Raw genomic sequence first — 16,606 nt, forward strand, 5'->3', positions numbered from 1 at the left:
GTGGAACTCAGATCGACTTCCCTCATGCTGGCTTTAAAGACGTGCTGGTTTTAAAGGTGTAAGCCACCATGATGGACCTGACCTAGAACGGTTGATCCTCCTGCTTCTGTCCCTGGAGCGCTAAGATGATAGAAATAGGCCACCACTCCCATCTAACTTTATGGGGGTCTTTTATCTTGGTACGGTGAGTGACTGAACCTAGACACACGTGCTACCATTGAACTGTATCCTTTCAGCCATTATACTTTTCTTAAAATTTTTACTGTTATTACTGGGATGGGCCATGAATGCTGTAGCACACATGTGGGGTCAGCTCTCTTCCCCCAACTTTACATGGCTCCTGGGTCCTGAGATTGAACTCAAGTCATCAGCCTTGAGGAAAAGACGCCTTACCCACAGAGCTATGCGTGTCTCGGGCCTCTTTATACTTCTCTGAAAGTTAGCCTTTTTTGGTTTGGGTTTGATTTTAGCTTTTGATTTTTTTTTTTTGAGATAGGGTCTCTATATATTCCTGGCTGTTCTGAAATTTATTGTATAGACCAGGCTAGCCTTGAACTCCTAGAGATCCACCTGCCTCTACTTCCTGAGTGCTGGGATTAAAGTGTGCACCACCACACCAGGCAAGGCTGACTTTTAAAAACTGGTGCTAATGCATCAGATCTTTTTAAAAATTTTATATGTATAGGTGTTTTGCCTGAATACATTTCTGTTTCACCACTTATATTCCTGGTGCTCATGTAGGCCAGAAGAGGGCATCAGATCCCCTGAATTCTGGAAGAGCAGATTGTGCTCCTAACTGCTGAACCCCCTCTCCAGTGCCAGCGCCAGGGCTTTTTACGTTAAGCATTTATTATTTTCCATATCTTACTCTGTAAAGTTAGTGGTAGTATTTAGTTGCCAAAAACTCTTTAGCTACATTTTGAATTTTGTGCATTGATCAAATATTATGTAGCTTCTAAATATTTAATTGGCCTAAGAAGACTGTAAATAACTTCAACATTAAAGGAAAATATTAAAATTTTTTCTTGTTGTAAGCTAGGATCTGTAGGTTTCCTTGAAGGCATTCTTCAAATAAGGATGACAGACTTTAAAGACTTTGAAGTTTATCAGCTGATTGCACTAATTAAGATTAGATAAAATTCTAAAATTTATCTACATACTCTCTGAAGGAATAACAACAGCAGTCTTGATCAAAAAATATAAATTCCAATGGAATTTATATACCCTATATAAAAACCAGTTTCCATTACTCTATGATAGAGTTATATCTTCACTTATAAGACAGGCTCTTTTGTAGTTGAGGCTGGCCACAAACTATATAGTTAAGTACAACCTTAACATCTAATACTAACTGCTTCCTTCATAGGATTGAGATTACAGGCCACTACTCTGGTTTATGTGGTCTGGATGTGGAACTCTGGATTTGAGGTTTAGTAAACAAGCCCTGTACAGCAGTTTGTTTATTGAGACAAGGTCTTCTTCCATAACCCAGGCTGACTTTGATTCACTATGTAGCCCAGGAATAGTGTCTTTATACACACATATATTCCTTAATTCATATTCATTCATATTCTCTCTCCATCTCTATTTATATATCTAGTAGTCTAGATTGCCCTCAGACTTACAATATGGTTGAAGATGGTCTTGAGCTTCTGGTCCTCATATCTCCATCTCCCAGATGCTGGGGTAATAACTGAGCTCTACCACATTAAGTTTGTAAATAGAAGGCTTGACTTATTTTGAGGCAAGGTCTTAATTAATAGCCCCACCCCCCACCCCCAAGTTGAGGCTGGCCTCTGACTTGCCACCGTCTCCCATTTCAGCCTCCAGAGTGCTGGGATTGGGATACAGGCGTATGCTATCATACCTTAATTTCCAGTAAGCTCTACCACAGTTATTAGTATACCGTTCAGAGCATGTGGTGATAGATGACTTCAGGAGTAAGATGCACTTGTGGGTTTGTCTTTAAAACTAAGGTCTTAGAAAAGTCAGGTTTACTTATTATTTCTCAAGTCATATACCCAGAGAGTAATTGATGTGGTTATTCTCACTGTCTTGTATAGGCTTATACAACTTGGAATAATTGTTGACTACCTATGAATTTGTCATTGGTGGGGTAGAGGTAAGAGGGAAAATTTGCATTCTGTTTATATTTCTTATGTAAAGAAACCTTTTACAATGTATCCATGGACACTCTATGTGTGCCTATCTGTGTGTCTGTGTATGCATAATTATGTTGCATAGCCCATGCTGGCCTTAAAGTTCTTATAATCCTCCTACCTTGGTTTCCTAAGAGCTAGGATTACAGATTGTTGCCATGCTGGTGAAAACCCAGGAGCTTATTGTATAGTAACATAGTTTTCTACCACATTTCAGACAACAGATTTTCAAGTGAATTTTTAGGCGATAGCTCTAAACATGGGATCTAACAACACAGAACTTTGGTTTTGGTAAATTATTCATTTGTGGTGAAAACCTGGCAGATTTTTGATGCTACAAACCCATTGACTTGGAGTACTTTTCTTTCTGTGTGATAGGAAGAGGAGAACTTATTTCTTAGCGTTTTCTTAGTGTGTATTAATTATACATAATAGATTTTATTATAATGTTTTTACACATGTACATAATGTATCTTGATCATATTTACTCCCCCTAACTTGCCTTTGTTATCTCCATTGTTGCTTCTAATCCCTTGCTCTTCCCAATTTGCCTGCCTTCTACCCACCCGCCTGTTTCGTCTGTGTGACCCAGTGGGCTTCATTGGAGTTGTCCACGGAAACGTGAGTGAAGTTTGTTTACAGGAACATGTGCACTTTACAGAGTGCCTGTATCACTGGGAAAAATTCTTGTTCTATTGTCAACCATTGTGTGTGTAAATCTTTAGGGAAGAATGAGGATGATAGAACTTTTTAGGCAGATTTTAGGTATATCTGTACTTTGTCTGCACACCAGAAGAGGGCATTAGATCCAATTTTAGGTGCTTGTGAGTCCCTTGTGGTGCTAGGAATTGAACTCAGGACTCTGGAAGAGCAGCCAGTGCTCTTAACCACTGAGCCTTCTCTCCAGCCCCAGAGACAGAACTTTAAATGAAAGTATGCAACTGAGTTTGGCCTGGATATCTCAAGTCTGATCTCAAACTCATGATCCTGCCTTAGCCTAAGGTTACAGATGGATTATGGGAATGTGACACCCAGCCCCAGAATATCATTTAATACAGATGGTGGGTTCTCTCCCCCTTAATATGTTAAATTGAATCTACAGCCTTGTATATCTAGTCAAGCACTCTGACCATTGAAATACATTCTTTTTCACTTAAAAAAAAGTTTTGTTTGTTTTTTTAAGCTAGATATTGTGGTGCATACCTTTAATCCCAGCATTTGGTAGGCAGAAGCAGGTGGATCTCTGTTGAGTTCAAGGCTAGCCTGGTCTTCATACTAAATTCCAGAACTACATAATAGAAAGGCTCTGTCTCAGATAAAACAAAAAGTATTTTCAAATATTTATTTGTCTTGTATGTTTCTGTATGTACACAAGCATACTGCTGCACATGTGTGGAGATCAGAAAAAAACATGTGTTTCCCAAGGATCAAAATCAGGTTGGCAGGCTTGGTAGCAGGCATTTCACCATCGATCGATCTTGCTGGCCCTCTTCCTTTTTGAGGAAGGATCTCAGTAAGTGCTCACTGAAATTTCAATCCTTTGGACTCAGCCTCTCTACTAGCTTGGGTCTCAGGCCTTTCCCACAAGGCCTACATATGAATTACTTTTTAGTACACAGGAAATTTTGTCAATGTTGCTATTTATCCATAAGATCTCTTGCTTTTTGTAGTCTTCTAAAAATACAGGGCTGACAGAAAGGCTCTGTGGGTAAAGGTGGTTGCCACCAAGCCTGATGAGCTTTGCTCTCTAAAACCCATGTGGAAGGAGAGAAACAACTGCAAGGTGTCTTCTGATCTCCATGCTTAGATCACACCTGCAAATGTATGTACCTAGGTAAAGTGTGTGTGTGTGTGTGTGTGTGTGTGTGTGTGTGTGTGTGTGTGTGTATGTATGTATGTATGTATGTATGTATGTATGTATGTAAAGAACTGTTAACGTAGGAAGCTCCAGTGATCTTCCTGTACTGTGGATCATCTTGTCAAGTGAGAGCACGAATACCCTACAGAGGTCCGAGTGACCTACTTAGGTCGCTATGGAACATAGGGATCCCTTTTTTATTTTTCTAAGGAAAAGAACTGCCTGTGACTCCTAATTCATGGATGATTTTTGTTCTGTTTGAACTTATGTCCTAAATTATAAAATCTTTAGATCCCAACTTTTTAATTTATGATCTATCTCTAATTATTCTAAACTTTATAAATAGTAGAAAAGTTTCTTGAGTGTAAATTAAAAATGATTTATTTGTTAATACAATCTGGATGCCATCTGAGAGGAATTCATAAACTTCATGAGATTAATGTCCAATTAAATTTTGAGTGTTTTTACAGCTATAAGTTCTGATCCTGTGGTCACACCCAGCCACCTCCATCTCCTACAGCCACTCAGAGGCTGTTTGTCTGAGATAAATGTGCAGCTTTCTGCTTTTCACAGGACCTATGAACAAAGCTTACTTGCCATCTGGCCATGCGTCAGTGACAGTGACAGAATGGTTAAAGATGGGATGAACATTGAGACACTAGAACATGAACAAAGAGATTGTAGAAACAAATTACTAAGTACTTTCTCTTTTATAAAGGTAAATTCAATGTGGTAGAAATAACTATTATTTTTTTAATTTGAAACATCAATTCTTCCCAATCAATTGAAAAACTTTTAAAAATATGAATTTCTGCTTAGTTTTTGACTCAGTAGGTGTGTAGTGGATCCCTGAAATGCATTTATAATGAGAACTCATGTCACCTCTCCCTTTGCAGTGCATAGTGTAACCAGACACATAGTGAACCAGGTTGCTTGAGGATTTATAGTAAGCTTATCAAATTATTTGTCAAAAAACGATGTACCAAAATAAGTATTAATTAGGCTGAATGGAAAAGACGTGAGAACATTAAGAATTAGTGTTTCTGAGACTGAATAAGATAATAAAAAAGAACAAAATCATGTTTTAGCTAAGTATAAAGAATGGAGTTAAAAAAGAACTAGAGCAGACTGGTGGGCGTGACAAGTGTTTTAGAGGTGAATGTCTTACCGTATTAAAAGAGAGGACTATACATGTACCTTGTACTTCTTAATAAACCTTTGTACATATACTAATGGTTTATAAGAATAGTGTACAATTGGAAATACAACTTGTTTAGATAGGTAGACTATGACTGTGTATGTGTGTGCCTGCAACACCCACCCCGTCCCCATCTGTGTTTCCATCCATCCGTTTACCTATGTATAATGTGTACTTCAGATTGGGGAACAAAAGTAAATCAGTATTACTTCAACCTCCTTCATTTTAATATTAAAAATTTTAAGAGAAAAGTTTTATAAAGTTGACTACTTCCAAAGCAGTATGTGGAGAATTTCCTGCCTGGTTTTGTGGCTCATCCTATAATTGCAGTTCATGGGAAGCCGAGACAGTAGAATGACTGGATGCCAAGGCAAGGCAGGTCTCAAAAAGGAGTGCTGGCTCACACCTTGTAATCCTGTCACAGGGCTGAGTGAGGCAGGAGAGTTGCTGGGAGGCCAGCCTGGGCTATCTAGTTCCAGGACTAACTAAACTACAAAATGAGAGCCTGTCTCAGAGAAAAACAACACACAGCTAAAACTATCAAATTGAAAAATATATTTGCTGCAAGCATAACAAAATAATCTTATCCTTCGTTATTTGAAGAGATCCTACAATAAGTGACTAACAACTAGTAGAAAGACAGGAATAAGTTGTAGGAAAGACAGTTACATAGCTTTTATTTATTTTTTGTTGGTTGGTTTGAGTTTCCCATGTAGCTGAGAATGGCCTTGAACGCCTGATTGCTGAGATTACAGCGTACTTTCACACACACACACACACACACACACACACACACACACACACACACACTCTCCATGGTGTACATGTAGAAGTAAGGACAGCTTGTAAGAATTTATTCTCTCTTCCTACCATTGTCAGACCTGGCTATATGTGCTTTTACTAACTAAGTCATCTTGCGGGTTCATCTTAAAGCTATTTATTTATTTAAAGACAAAAATCTCACTTTGTAGCCCATTTTGACCTGAGATTCTTTATGTAGTAAATACTGGAGTTGAAATGATTTCAACTCTGCTGTTGAAATTACAAGCCTTAGTTAGCTTCTATGCCCAGCCTCTTTTGTATTCTTCTTTCTTTCTTGTTGTTGTTGTAAAAAATAGGTCATTTCTACTTAAAATAATGTGTGTGCATGCATGTCCGTGTGGCACATGTATTTACAAAAGGCCAGGAGACATCCGTTTCTCTGGAGAATGATTTGTACATATAAACATGTTGTATGTCACATTGCCATGTAAACAATGAAGCAAGTGCTGCGCCTTGGCCTCTGAAGAGACACTTGAGGTGGTGAGAATGGGCATGGAAGATATTTGGGGGCACAGATTTCAGAGTAAAAGGGGACATTTACAGGTGACAAGAATGGGATGGAGAGCTACAGATGGTAGAGGGCTTTATATATCCTTCTAAGGACTTAGCCACGGTTTTGTTTCAAATGTCATTTTATTGCAAGATGGTATAACTAATTACAAGTTTAAACTATAGCTTGGTGATTTTAGTCAGGCAGCAAGTTGCTGCAAATTGCTTATTCAAGCGTGATCACCAAACAGCTCTGGCCTTACTGGCCAATATTGTTAAGCGACTAAGTGGACCACGTTCATTTCTCAGTAAAGGAACACTGTGATTTCAGTAGACAGCAGTACAGGAAGCCTTCTTCACGCAGACAAGTTCTTTCTCACTCAAGTTAACTCTCTGGCTGTCTCAGTCGAGGTAGATACATCCGTATAACTGGCTGAGCTTGAGCCTCTGCAAGTAGCTTTAGATCTGCAGTGCACTTGACAGTGGCCTCCTCTTCCTGCTGTGCAGAAATGCTCTGCCCCACGTTTCTCCACTCAGTCTGTCACATGCTCCTGCTCCTTGGGACACATCATGTCCTGTACAGAAATATGGTGGTCCGGGAGATTCTTTTACCTCCTTATATGCTCTGTGTAGCTTCCGAACCAGTGCCAGCTGCACCTTCCCCATGTTGATTGCATCCTGGATTTGTTTGATGGTCAACTACTTTACTCTTTTTGCTCATTATCAGTAAATCCTCTAATAGACTCGCCATATTTCTTAGTCACATAGACAGTCAACCCACTACCGATACGGTAGAGGATGGTCTCTGGGGTAATCATATTTTCTTTGGATAGAAAATACAAGCTAAACTCAGTTCCAAGCATGTAGGGTCCTGTTACACTCGTTTCAAGTTAAAAGAACTGGAAAAATTCCTCAGGAATTAGCCCAAGATGTACTTTTCCTCCATATTCAGGAAGAGGTGGTACAGGGCCAAGACATGGCTGTCCTGTGTGAAAGACCCTCATTGCCTATGATAGCCCTGGTTCCAGGACGGCCATTTTCTTCAAACACAGGCCTGCTGCGTGACAGCAGAAAGTACCACCCAAGACAGCATTGCCACAAAGGTCCAGGCAGTGGTCTCTGTGTCCCTGTGACCCCACCTCATACTGTCAGGACTTACCTAAGCCATTTTAAATTGTGTGTGCATATGAGAGCAGTTGCCTATGGGAGCCTGGCATCAGCTCCTCTAGAGCTGTAGTTATAGTTTTGAGTTATCTAACATGAGTTTTGGGACATGAACTTATCATTTCCAAAAACAATATGCACTCTTAACATCTGAGCCATATCTCAAGTTCTTTTTTATTTTTATTTTAGCTATAAAGTTATATTTATTTGTTTGTTTATTCCTTCATTTTTTATTATTGTATGTGCTTACTCACAGGTATAGAGGACAAAGACAACTTGCAGGAGCTGGCTCCCTTTCTGCCCATAGAAGTTAGGGTCAGACTGAGGCGGTCAGGTTTGTGCAGCAAGCACTCTACTCTCTGGGTCATCTGGATAGCCCTAGTAGCCACATTTGAAAAGAAAACGGTAAATTAACATTTAAAACTTCATTTTTCACCCATGTATAAATGTACTATGATCATGTCCTCCTCCATTTGCCCTCCCAACCTCACTTGGGGGTCTCCTCAACACATCTCCCTCTCAGCAACATCATGTTCTTTTATCTTAATATACCTCTTTGTCCAGTGAGTACTGCCGGTATTATACAAGTACAGGATCATCCACTAGAGCGAGGGTGGCCATACCTGCAGGGCGAAATGACTACCTCTCCTCAGTTGGCCTCAGCTGCCAGTGGCTCCTTCCCTCATCTGCGATAGGATTTTGATGGGCTTTGATTGTGTGCTGCTGTGAGCTGCTTCTTGGTTATTCAGTGTCCGGTCATCATTCAGTATTGTGTTAATATTTATAGGTTTGTGTACTCTCTGTAGTTTCTTTTACTTTTTATCTAGATTTATTCCATTGTAATCAGATAGAATACAGGATGTTGTTTCAGGTACATTTGATCTCCTAATATGTGATTAATTGTGGATAAAATTTTATGTGATGCCAGGAAAAATGTGTTTCTGTAGTGTTTGGGTGACTGTTCTGTAGATGTCTGTTATGTCTGTTTGTTTCATCATGTCATTTAACTCTATAGAGTTTCTGTTACAGATGACCTGTGTATTGTTGAGAGTGAAGTATTGAAATTGCCTACTGTTACTATGTTGGGATTAATCTGTGACTTTCTATCAGAGTATTTGTTTTATGAAATTGATTATACCTGTTTTGTGCATATATGTTTAGAACTTTAATATCTTTTTAAAAAGTGTGTGTGTGTGTGTGTGTGTGTGTGTGTGTGTGTGTGTGTGTGTGTGTGTGTGTGTGTGTGTAGATGTGCAGATGTGCATGTACCATGGTGCATGTGTGGAGATCAGATTACAGTTTTCAGGAATTGTTTCTTTCACCCTGTGAGCCCTGGGTATTGAACTCAGGTCTTCAGGCTTGGCTGAAAGTACCTTTATTCACTGAACTGTTTCTCTGACCCTGTGATATTTTACTTTAATTTTTAAAAGATTTTATGCGTATGAATACCTTTCCTGCATATATGTCTGTGCACCACATATCTGTCTGGTACCCACAGAAGCCAGAAGAGCGTGTGAAATAAGAGGGTGTGAGATCCTTTGGAACTGGAATTACATGCAGATGGTTATAAGCTCTCAAGTCAATACTAGTGTAAAAGTAGGGGCTATTCTGATACCTCCCTTTTTCCTGAATAATGACACCGAGACCTTTGTATTTTTAATGAATGCTAGGCCTTGAGGTAGGCTTGCTCCCCAACTAGCTCTTAACTTATATTCACCTGTTAATGCTAGTCTATGTCTGCCATAGACTATGAGTGGTAACCTCTCCTCAGTTTCATACATCTGACTTCCTCTAAGTCTGGGTGGCAAATTCTCCTGTGCCTGACTCTTTCCCAGAGTTCCTCTCTCTCTGCCAGATGTCCTACCTTCTGTTCTACCTTCTGCTATAGGCCATAAACATCTTCACACAGTATATGAAAACATTACTTCAACATACTAGGATCCAAACCTGTGTTCTCTGGAAGAGCAGCCAGCTCTGTTAGCTGCCAAGCCAGCTCTTTAGCTCTGGTGTAACATCCTCTTGGGGAGTTGTTACCTTGAATATAAAGTGAGGTTTGTCTCTTCTGACTAATTTTGGTTTGATAATTATTTTGTCAGATACTAGTTGTTTCTTAATTCCATTTGTTTCGAATATCTTTTTCCTTAAAATACCTTTTTTCATTTTTTTGGTTTTTTTTTTTACCCTAAGTAATAGCTATCATTTGTGGTAAGATGTGTTATTAGGGATATTAGGGTAGTATTTTTAGACCTAATAAAAAGACGGATTTTGTTTTCTAACCTAATTTGTTTTGCAAGTCTGTCTTTTTATTGTGGAATTGAGACCATTGATACTCAGTTATTAAAATGTTTATTATTTTCTGCCATTTTGTTGAGTTTTCTTAGACTTATTTTGAATGACCCTGGTATTGTTTATCATTCTTTTTTTTTTTTTTTTTTTTTTTTTTCGGAGCTGGGGATTGAACCCAGGGCCTTGCGTTTACTAGGCTAGCGCTCTACCACTGAGCTAAATCCCCAACCCCCCTGGTATTGTTTATTAATTCCTGCCTCTTGGTTATATTTATTCTTCTCCTCAGTCTGAAGTTGTGGTTATAAATTTCTTTAGTTGGTTTTTCATCATGCAATGTTTTTATTTCTTTTTCATTGTAATAGGTTGTTTTGCCGGCCAGTTTTGCTGTCAGTTGTGGTCTTTCAGAGCTTGAAGCATGTCTTTCCCTGGTTCCAGATGTTTCTCTCTGATAATCAGCTGTTATTCTGATGAGCCTGCTTTTATAAGTGACTTGGCCCTTCAGTTCTTTTTCTTTAATACATACTTAATGTTCAAAGTATAATGTGTCATAAAGTCAGTCTCTCTCTCTCTCTCTCTCTCTCTCTCTCTCTCTCTCTCTCTCTCTCTCTCCTCCCTCCTCCCTCTCCCTCCCCTCCCTCCCCCCAACCTCCCCTTCTTTCCCTCTTTGTAACCTTGGCTGTCCTGGGATTTTCTCTATAGACCAGGCTGGCCTCCAACTCAGAGATCCACCTGCTTCTGCCTCCCAAGTGCTAGGATTAAATCCTTCCCCCTCATCTTATTTTTGAGATTATAATTACATTTATCTTACATTACATTATCTTCCCTTTTCTCCGTCTAAATCCTCCCATATACCCCTTCATGCTCTCCTTCAAATTCATGGCCTCATTTTTCATTGTTAGTGCACATGTAAATATATGTATATGCATTTATACATATATACACATTTATGTACATATATACACACAAATATAATGTATATTCCTAAATATAACACATTCTATAGAACATTACTGGTATGTGTTTTCAGGGGTGATGAGTTTGCACTGGACAACCAATTGGTGTGCTGTTCACTGTGCTGCCCCCAGCTTTCCTCAGTTACTTACAGTTCTTTGTGTAGGGTTGAGGCCTCCAGGGACTTTCCCATCCCCTTTGACGTGTACATTGTTATTGTCTTGTTCAGCTCTCATTTGGAAATGATGCTGCTGAGTCTTTATGAGTATAGATAGCTTCTGACTCTACTAGGAAGCATAATCTCACAGCAAACTGCCTAATCCTCTAGCTCTTAGACTCTTCCCCCACCCCTACCTTATTTTTCCCTGAGCCTTTGATGTTAGACTGGCTTTTTTAGTGTATCTACTGGGGCTGGACTCTACACTCTGCACTTTGACTAGTTGTGGCTTCTGTGGTGTCCCATTCATTGCAAAAGGAATTTTCCTTGAGGATAGGCAAGGATGGGCCTAAGGACAAATGTCTGTAGGTTATTGTGAGGAATTAGGCTGGCTTAATAAACTAGTGTCTGTGGGCTGAGAGGTGACTCAGTGGTTAAGAGCACTCACTGCTCTTCCAGAGGTCCTGAGTTCAGTTCTCAGCAACCACATGGTGGCTCACAACCATCTGTAATGAGATCCAATGCCCTCTTCTGGTGTGTCTGAAGACAGCTATAGTGTGCTCATATACATAAAATAAATAATTCTTTAAAAAATAATTAGCGGTTGTGGATTCTCCTTCAGTAACCATGTCTTCACTAACACTGAGGAGTTTGCTCAGCTTACAGTACCAGGCCTGATTTCCCGTTCGTTGAGGAGGTCGTAAGTCCAGTTAGAGTGCTGTTGGTTATCTCCAAAGCACATGCACCACTGCTACATCCTTAGGTTATCAAGCTGTGCTGGTTCCTTTGGAAGTTTCCATGGTGCCTTCTGGTACTGTGAAAGTTAGTCAAGGGGACTTTCTTTTCTGAATTTGTCTATTTGGTATTTTATAATCTTCTTGTACCTGGGTGGGCATCTCTTTTTGGGTTTGGGATTCTTTTCTATGGTTGTACTAAATGTATTTTCTGTTCCCTTTATACCCATAATTTAAAGCATTATTCTTTCCATGGTCTCTGAAAGCTCTCCTCTGGTGGTTGGTGTTTGTCATTGCTCTTGACTAAGTGATCCAGTTCTTCTCCCTTGTTGTCAAGCCCTGAATTACTTTCCAGAGGCTCTTGGTGGGTCATACTCAACTTTTTTTTTTTTTTTTTTTTTGGAGCTGGGGACCCAACCCAGGGCCTTGCGTTTGCTAGGCAAGCGCTCTACCACTGAGCTAAATCCCCAACCCCATACTCAACTTTTTAATTCACATTTTTTTTTTTAATTTCTACCATCATTTAAGTTTGGATTTTCTTCAGAAATTCTCTATCAAATTCTGTTTTCATATCTCAAATTGAAATTTAAGATTTCACGTCTTGAATTCCTTACATCATTCAGTACTTTTAGTTTTGTTCTCTTGGAGTGAGTTTGTGTCTTCTCTGAGTTCTTTGCGGATGGTTACTCTTTTGACTTCTTTGGCCAGTTTCCCAAATAGTTCCCATCGGGAGCCATCACTATGAGAGTAGTAAGTTTTGGAGAAGACTTGTTATTTCAGTTTGTGAGATTGCTTTTGTTTCTGCACTTAGACTTGTACATTTGGAATTTATTTTTCTTTGTAAAAATCCTAGTCACAGTCTTTTGGTGGAGGAGGTTACGATGTTCAGGAGAGGACTAAGTCATGTCCTGTTGAGGTAGGGTTTTGCTCTGTGGGACTGGTATTCAGGGCTGTAGGCTCTATCCATGGTCCTTTGAGTTACTGTCTGGTGTCAGCTCCAACTTCCTTCCTGGGTCCTCAGCTTTTCTCTGAAAGGCCCTGCACCTGTGGACCTTTCCCTGACTTGGTCTGGTTCTCATCCTGGGCTTGCAGCTTCCTGGGCCTTTTGGACCCAACTTAAGCCCCTACCAGAGTCTTTAGCTTCAGCCTTAAGTTGTCATAGACATTTTAAGGCTTTTTTTTTTTTTCTTTGTTGAGACAGGGTCTCTCTTTATAAATATATCCCTGGCTGTCCTGGAATTCACTCTGTAGACCAGGCTGGCTCCAACTCAAAGATCCTCCTGCCTCTGCCTCTGCCTCTGCCTCTGTCTCTGCCTCTGCCTCCCACGTGCTGGGATAAAGATATGTGCCAGCACACCTGGCTAAGGATAGATCTTTTAAAGATTTACACCTAGCTCCCAGGGACTAAACCACCATCCAAAGAATACACAGGGATGGACTCATGGCTCCAGCTGCATACGTAGCAGAGGATGGCCTTGTCGGGCATCAATTGGGAGGAGAGGCCCTTGGTCCTGTCAAGGCTCGATGTCCCTGTGTAGGGGAATGTCAGGGCAGAGAAATGGAAGGGAGTGGGTGGGTGGGGGAGCACCCTCATAGAAGCAGGGGAAGTTAGTGGGTTTCTGGAGAGGAAACCAGGAAAGGGGATAACATTTGAAATATAAATTTTAAAAACCTAATAAAAAGAAAAAAGGCCAAAAAAAAAAAAAGTTTTACACTTAGTTGGTAGTTAGTTAGTTATTGTTGATGTACTGCATGTGAAAGTCAGGAGACAACTATGGGAGTTTGCATTCTCCTTCCACAATGTGGGGGTCACAAATTGAACTCACGTTATAGATTTAGAGTAAGTGCCTTTACCCACTAAGCCATCTTAGTGGTCCATGATAGATTCTTTTTTGTTTGTTTTGTGAAGGGTTTCTCCGGATAACAAGCTCTGGCGGTCCTGTACTTGCTTTGTACACCAGTGTGATTCACAGTTCCATCTACCTTTGACTCCTGATTGCTGGGGTGACCGGTGGGGGGGGGTGCCACCACACCTGGTTGTGGTTCTTTTTAACCTAAACATTTAGCTAATATATTGTCAACACATTTTTCTAAAGCATCATTCAAATGTGAAAGTGATATAAATGTTAATATCACTTTCTATAGTTAAGGATATATTGTAAGTTATTAATATACTAATATTAATAGTCGTAATTTTTATAGTCTTCAAACTTTTCGATACATTTTAGACTAAGAGCTAAATTTAGATGGCTGAATATTTAACGTGAAATAACGTATAGTATTGCGCAATTGTAGGCTTGTGCTTAATGAGAAAAGGCTTTATTTTGTTTTAGTTTTTGTCTTTGTATTTTTTTGTTTGTTTGGTTTGTTTTTTACACAAGTCTACTATATAGCTCTGGCTGACCTGGCTATGTATCTAGACCAGGCTAGCTTTGAACCCACAGAGATCCTCCTGCCTCTGCCTCCCAAGTGTAAGTATTTGTGTTTGGAGACAGTTTCCTATAGCTCAAGCTGGCCTGGAAGCAGAAGATGACTTTGAGCTCCTGACCCTTGTACCTCTACCTCCTGAGGGCCAAACTTACACATGTAACCACCAAGCCCTGCTTGGTTAATTTTAGTTTTGTTTTTTCAAGAGAGGGTTTCTCTGTGTAGTCCTGACTGTCCTAGAACTCACAGAGATCCTCCTGCCTCTGCCTCCCAAGTGCTGGAATCAAAGGTGTATCCCACAATATCCAGCCCTGGATTTTTAATTTGAATTAAATTTAAGCTCAAGATTCATGTATTGAATTGCATACCACATTTTTTATGTTCAGTAGTCACATGTGTTAGGTAACTTTCATATTCAAATGAAAATGATGTTGTGAGTTATTTGAGTGGAAAAGCAAGAGATGAATTAGAAGTTATTACAGTAATCCAACAAGAGATGATAGGATGGACCAGAGTGGTATTACTAAAGGGTATGAGAAGTACATACATTTTACATGTCTAGTCAACAGGTTTTATTTATTGATTAAATATGGGATATGGGAGAGGAATTCATGGTGATCTTTTCTATCTGGACAGTTCAAAAATAGACAATTTATTGAGATGGAAGGTAGATTTTCTGGGTGGGTAGTATTATTAATCAGGTAGTCAGGGGTTAGCTTTTTGAATATGCTAAGTTTGGATACTTTTGAGCATCAAAATGGAACTATAGGGAGAAGCCTGGCTACATGAATTACCCTAGTTTGTATTCTATTGCTAAGAATCTACAAAATCAACTCAGAGAGAAAGGGGGTTGGTCCAGTTTACATGTCCATGTCCCTGTCCATCTTGAAGGGAAGTCAGTATAGGAACTCAGGGCAGGAACCTGGAGTTAGGAACTGCCGCAGATACCATCAAGAAATGCTCTTTACTGGCTTGCTCCCTTTCAGTCTGCTTTCTTATAGAACCCAGCCCTGCCTGTGGGCTGTTCCATTAGCATTTGTAAGAAATCAAGAAAATGTTCTAGAGGCTTCTTCTAGGCCAGCCCTGTGGAGACTGAGATTCCTGTTCTCAGATGACTCTAATTGTGTCAGGTTGACAGCCTAACCAGGACTTGGATCTGAAATCAACAGTTTAATCCAGAGGAGCATCAGATTCGTCAGTGCGTTTAAAGGCATGAAGCTGAGGTCAGTTTACCCAATAAGGAACGGTTGATAAGTAGGTGGGGAACTGAGGCCTAGGGCTTCAGAACTGTTCTGAAGGAAAGCCAGCCATCAACAACTGAATAGCCAGTTGGCTAGGAGAAGACTAAGAAAGGCTTGACCCAGATGCCAAATGAGAAACAGTGTTTCCCCGAGGGCAGTAAATCATGTGAAATGCTGCCGAGAGGTTAATTTCACTGGGTTGATAGCAAAGACTTGACCTTGGATTCAGCAACATGGAGATATTGATAAGAGCTTATTTAAATGAGATTTTAAAGAGGAAAATGGGAAGGGTTCAAGAGAATTGGCAGTGCAGACAGTGGACCTGTAAATGTCCATAGATTTTGAGAGTAGTTTTACTGTGGAGGTCGACAAGTGTGAGTTGGTGGCTGTAGCTAGCCGTTAGGATTGAGTGCAGAAAGTACGTTCGTGGGTCCTGGCACATACTACATAGATCACACCATGCAAGAGGTTCATTGGGGGCAGGGGAAGAGGGGTCATAAGAGAGACAGACAGAAGGGGAGGACAGTGCATCAGCAGGAACTCCTTAAAGGTATGCAAGTTGCATAGGAAAATATGAAACTTGTAGGGACAGTGGAAGTCCACCACACCTGTGTGGTGACATAAGCTACTGACACTGAGTCGCATTATGCGTGATTAAGAAAAGTTGGATTGTTTTGTTTTGTTTTCAAGATAGAAGAAATAATACATGTTTGTGAACTGAGATTGATCCAGCAAAGAGAAAGATTGTTTTGATGTAGGAGGCCTTTAAACGGACAGTGGCTAGAGTAATGTAATTTACACAAGTAAATGAATTAGCTAGCTTAAAAATAAAAGAGCCGGTTGAAGTAACAGGTGAGGAAAAGCCAAGAGAAATGTATGACCTATACTACACTTCTTACTAATAAACATGAATTTGCTTATACCGTTTTCTCTCTTTATTTTAAGTCATGTCTTCCTGTAGGCCACAAACTTCCTGTAGGCCACAAACTTCCTGTAGGCCACAAACTTCCTGTAGGCCACAAACTTCCTGTAGGCCACAAACTTCCTATAGGTCACAAACTTCCTATAGGCCACAAACTTCCTGTAGGCCACAAACTTCCTATAGGTCACAAACTTCCTA

At 40.0% G+C, this 16,606-nt stretch overlaps 1 protein-coding gene and 1 pseudogene across 7 annotated transcripts in view; one reads left to right on the forward strand and one right to left on the reverse strand.

Moving 5' to 3' along the window:
• The window catches only part of Tfdp2 (transcription factor Dp-2), a 133,936-nt gene that overhangs the window by 68,257 nt on the left and 49,073 nt on the right, over positions 1-16,606 (forward strand). Inside the window, exon 1 of one of the 7 annotated variants that reach the window (XM_032909995.1) lies at positions 7,991-8,095. The exons of the other annotated variants lie outside the window; for them this stretch is intronic. The gene's annotated coding sequence lies outside the window, so the exon portion shown is untranslated. Of the gene's footprint in view, positions 1-7,990; positions 8,096-16,606 lie in introns of those variants that run through there. 7 annotated transcript variants of the gene reach the window in all.
• LOC116907157 lies at positions 6,912-7,653 on the reverse strand (annotated as a pseudogene).

This window comes from Rattus rattus, chromosome 8 (assembly GCF_011064425.1).
Source record: "Rattus rattus isolate New Zealand chromosome 8, Rrattus_CSIRO_v1, whole genome shotgun sequence".
Lineage (NCBI taxonomy): Eukaryota > Metazoa > Chordata > Mammalia > Rodentia > Muridae > Rattus > Rattus rattus.